Source organism: Oncorhynchus tshawytscha, linkage group LG12 (assembly GCF_018296145.1).
Source record: "Oncorhynchus tshawytscha isolate Ot180627B linkage group LG12, Otsh_v2.0, whole genome shotgun sequence".
Taxonomy (NCBI): Eukaryota; Metazoa; Chordata; class Actinopteri; order Salmoniformes; family Salmonidae; genus Oncorhynchus; species Oncorhynchus tshawytscha.
In genome coordinates, this window is record NC_056440.1 from 64,232,853 (window position 1) to 64,237,852 (window position 5,000).

At 42.4% G+C, this 5,000-nt stretch overlaps 1 protein-coding gene across 9 annotated transcripts in view; it reads left to right on the top strand.

Annotated features, from left to right (window-relative positions):
• The window catches only part of LOC112263659 (CUGBP Elav-like family member 4), a 182,119-nt gene that overhangs the window by 36,242 nt on the left and 140,877 nt on the right, over positions 1 to 5,000 (top strand). The gene's annotated exons all lie outside the window — the stretch shown is intronic.

The following is a 5,000-nucleotide window of genomic DNA, read 5'->3' on the forward strand; positions in this document are numbered from 1 at the left end:
CTCTCTTGCTCTTCTTCTCTCTCCTCCATCTGTCTTTGTTCTGTGTTTAGCCCAGAGCAGAGCTGTTCAGAGCAGAGCGGAGCCAGTGTTCCTGTCACTGTCATGCTCTTCTGTTTATCCTCTAAGAGGACAGGAGCAGACAGGAGCAGACAGGAACAGACAGGCCAGATGTGATCAGATAGCCTTGCCACTAATTATTGCTTTATTTTCTCTGTGCTTGTTTCAGTCAGCAGACATTTATAAAGAGATAGGGAGAAGGATGGGATATATTTCTCAAATTCTCATTCTTTCATTGACTAATTCTCAGTCTTAGCCAATGTCTCTTACCCATGCTGCCGTCCAAGAGGACATTCTGTTTTGTTGTACATACAGTTGAAGTCGGAGGTTTACATACACTTAGGTTGGAGTCATTAAAACTCGTTTTTCAACCATTCTACAAATTTCTTGTTAACAAACTATAGTTTTGGCAAGTCAGTTAGGACATCTGCTTTGTGCATGACAAGTCATTTTTCCAACAAATGTTTACAGACAGATTATTTAATTTATAATTCACCGTATCACAATTCCAGTGGGTCAGAAGTTTACATACACTAAGTTGACTGTGCCTTAAAACAGCTTGCAAAATTCCAGAAAATTATGTCATGGCTTTAGAAGCTTCTGATAGGCTGATTGACATCATTTGAGTCAATTGGAAGTGTCCCTGTGGATGTATTTCAAGGCCTACCTTCAAACTCAATGCCTCTTTGCTTGACATCATGGGAAAATCAAAAGAAATCAGCTAAGACCTCAGAAAACAATTGTAGACCTTCACAAGTCTGGTTCATCCTTGGGAGCAATTTCCAAATGCCTGAAGGTACCACGTTCATCTGTACAAACAATAGTACGCAAGTATAAACACCCTGGGACCATGTAGCCATCATACTGCTCTGGAAGGAGACATATTCTGTCTCCTAGAGATGAACGTACTTTTATTTGAAAAGTGCAAATCAATCCCAGAACAACAGCAAAGGACCCTGTGAAGATACTGGAGGAAACAGGTACAAAAGTATCTATTTCCACAGCAAAACGAGTCCTATATCAACATAATCTGAAAGGCCGCTTAGCAAGGGAGAAGCCACTGCTCTAAAACCTCCATAAAAAAGCCAGACTACGGTTTGCAACTGCACATGGGAACACATATCTTGGAGAAATGTCCTCTGGTCTGATGAAACAAAAATAGAACTGTTTGGCCATAATGACCATCGTTACGTTTGGAGGGAAAAGGGGGAGGATTGCAAGCCAAAGAACACCATCCCAACCTTGATGCAGGGGGGTGGAAGTATCATGTTGTGGGGGGTGTTTTGCTGTAGGAGGGACTGGTGCATTTCACAAAATAGATGGCATCATGAGGCTGGAAAATTATGTGGATATATTGAAGCAACATCTCAAGACATCAGTCGGGAAGCTAAAGCTTGGTCGCAAATGGGTCTTCCAAATGGACAATGACCCCAAGCATACCTCCAAAGATGTGTCAAAATGGCTTAAGGACAACAAAGTTAAGGTATTGGAGTGGCCATCACAAAGCCCTGACCTCAACCATATAGAAAATTTGTGGGCAGAACTGAAAAAGCGTGTGCGATCAAAGAGGCCTACAAACCTGACTCAGTTACACCAGCTCTGTCAGGAGGAATGGTCCAAAATTCACCCAACCTATTGTGGGTTAGCTTGTGGAAGGCTACCTGAAATGTTTGACCCAAGTTAAACAATTTAAAGACAATGCTACAAAATACTAATTGAGTGTATGTAAACCTCTGCATATATACACACACATATAGGAAGGGGGAGGGAGGGATAGAGAAAAGAAGGGGAGAAAGTAGCACAGTAAGGGAAACTGCAAGCCCAGGCTGGTTCCTCTGCAGTCTGGACACAGGAATATGACAGCAAGGTGTCACAAAATAGAAAATAGCACCAAGGCTAAAACCCCACCTCTTGCTTATTAATGGCTCCCTCCCTCTCACACAATTACTGACTCACACACACACACACACACACACACACACACACACACACACACACACACACACACACACACACACACACACACACACACACACACACACACACACTACATTGTCAGATCAATATTGCATTACGGTAGTGTGTTCTCCTGAGGGGGTACAGTGATAGGTGTGAGTGACGGTGAACCCTGGCTGTCTCTCCACTAGATCTAACCAAGGCACCGATCTGAGATGATTCCTCAGTAGTGACAGCCACCTCCTAGCTGTCACATCCTGGCCTTCCACTTCCTCTCCCAGCCCCATAAACATTTACAGTATATACTTCTAGCATCCACCCCCCGCTACCTCTACATCAGTCCCAGTCGGAGAGGGTGTGGAGGGGCCGTCTGAGTCCTTGGTGCAGGCAGATTGAGCTCCAGCTCTTCCATTTAAACTGTATCATTAAAGTAGGTGGAGAGGCGAGGGAGACGGCCCCTCCACACCTCATAAAGTGTGAGTGCCACGCCGGGGGGAAGTGGGCCGCATCGCCGCCTTTACGGCACGCTCACTGCAGAACCACTCACACACAAACACACACACTATTAAACTCCTTCTCAACTCTCCCTCTTCTTCTTTCTTCTGAAATAAATTTCACCTCTACCTCTTTATGCTGTGTAACTCACTCATTCTCTTTCTTTCTTCTCTCCATCACCCCTTCCGAGAGTTTACCATATCAACTCTCTCTCCGTCAAATTTCCCAACAGGCAATAAGCCCGTAACAAAAAAGGAGAAACGGGCTGTTTGGTAGACAATTCAATATGACCTGGACTATTATAGGTCATACTGTAGATGTTTTAGCTGTATGCCAGTGGTTCCCAACCAGGGGTACTAGGACCCCTGGGGGGTACTTGGTCTATCCACAGAGGGTCTCTTGAGAAGACTCATGAGACCATAGGGTTAGTGGTAAAATGTACATGAGGGCGTACTTCAGGGGTTCTCCAGGCAGAGTAAAATTCAGTTAGTGGTACAGTAACCAAAAAAGTTTGGGAACCACTGCTGTAGATTGAGTCATGCCTTCTTTCTTATATTCTCAAATTGGTCATTCAACTCCTTGCCCTCTCCAACCCTCTCACACAGCCTCACACATAGGTGCAGGATTGGGTAGAAACTGCTCACATACAGTGTTTCCCAAATCCAGTACTCGAGGACTCCCAACAGCACACATTTCTGTTGTACCCACATAAAAGAATACTACAGTGCTAGAAAATACTACAGTACTTACTATAGAATTCTGTAGTAAACTGTAGCATACTGTAGAATACTATACTACACACTGTAGTATCCCTTGATCATGTGTAGTACTTACTACAGAATTGTGTAGTATAGTGTAGAAAACTATAGTAAATACTACAGTATAATACAGACAGCAAAAACACTACAGTAAATCCTACAGTCCACAAAACGAATATAAAGCGCTCCGAAGATCATCATGGGTGGGTACGTTAGTTTTTGTATTGTCTAGGGTTTTTGTATGTCTAGGGTTGTTGTAGGTCTAGGGATTTTTGTATTTCTATGTTGGCCTGATATGGTTCTCAATCAAAGACAACTGTTTATCGTTGTCTCTGATTGGGGATCATATTTAGGTAGCCATTTTCCCTTTTGTGTTCGTGGGTTCTGGTCTATGTGTAGTTGCCTCTCAGCACTTGTTTGTATATCTCTGTTTTCTTTATATTTTGGTTAGGTCAGGGTGTGACTAGGGTGGGTACGCTAGTTTTTGTATTGTCTAGGGTTTTTGTATGTCTAGGGTTGTCTAGGGTTTTTGTATTTCTATATTGGCCTGATATGGTTCTCAATCAGAGACAGCTGTTTATTGTTGGTGGGTTCTTGTCTATGTGTAGTTGCCTGTCAACACTCGTTTGTATAGCTTCATGTTTCGTTTTGTCATTTTGTTAGTTTGTTCAGTGTTCATTCTTTATATAATAAAGAATGTACGCAAACCACGCTGCGCCTTGGTCCGATTTATACGTCGAACGTGACAGCGGGGAAATAAATGCACACTTTGCAAGGTGGAATGAGATACAGTGGCAGTATAGGTGCAATGCTTACGACAAGGGACAGAATGAACGAATCACAGCACTGATTACAGAAATGATTGTAGTTGTATTGCAGCCATTGTCAATGGTAAGGAATGTCGGCTTCACTGTCCTGATGGTATATCTAGAACCAGACTACAAGATGCCATATCGAAAAACTGTGGCGGCCTCAATGGAACAATTGTACAGTGATTGCTCTGCAAATAAAAAGTGCAAGCTCTCAAACACTCACGTGGCTGGCATTAACAACAACTTGTTGGACCTCTATGAGGAGAGGGACATGAAGTCCCATGTACTGACAACTGAGAAGACGGAGGAGAGGGAGGGACACAGCACATAACCTAACACGGTATTAACTACCATCGTTGCTCTAGGGGACAGCAGTAAGGTGTCGTCTGTCTGTTAGGTAGCCAGGACTGCGCTAGATTGAATTTCCCCCTAGAGGTTGTTGTATAATGGTTTATATACATCATTGGGTCATACACAGGGCCATATCTGAATTGTGAATTCACGTCAATTTAGGATTATTTCTTCTCGTTTAAACGATAAAAAATGGCAGTTTAAACATTAAGAACAATTGTACATTTGTCACGTGCTAAGCAAAAACACTACAGTAAATACTACGGTAATGTCTGCAAAAACACTACAGTAAATACTACATTATATATATATATATATATCCCAATTTGTGGCTCCCATAAGTGAGAAACCTACAAGTATAGACCATATATTGTATTCCCTACAGGTTATAGAAAAGAGCAGAAGTGTTGGACTATCAGTTCAGACCTCAGTACAAGCAGGTTATGGAACATTTGCTCTTTGTGTTTTGTCCAGTAGGATACCTCAAGGAGAAAACCCCCATTGCTGATGTCAAAGATAATAAATTAACGCAACATTTTAAATACTACAGTAATGTCAGCATAAAACACTA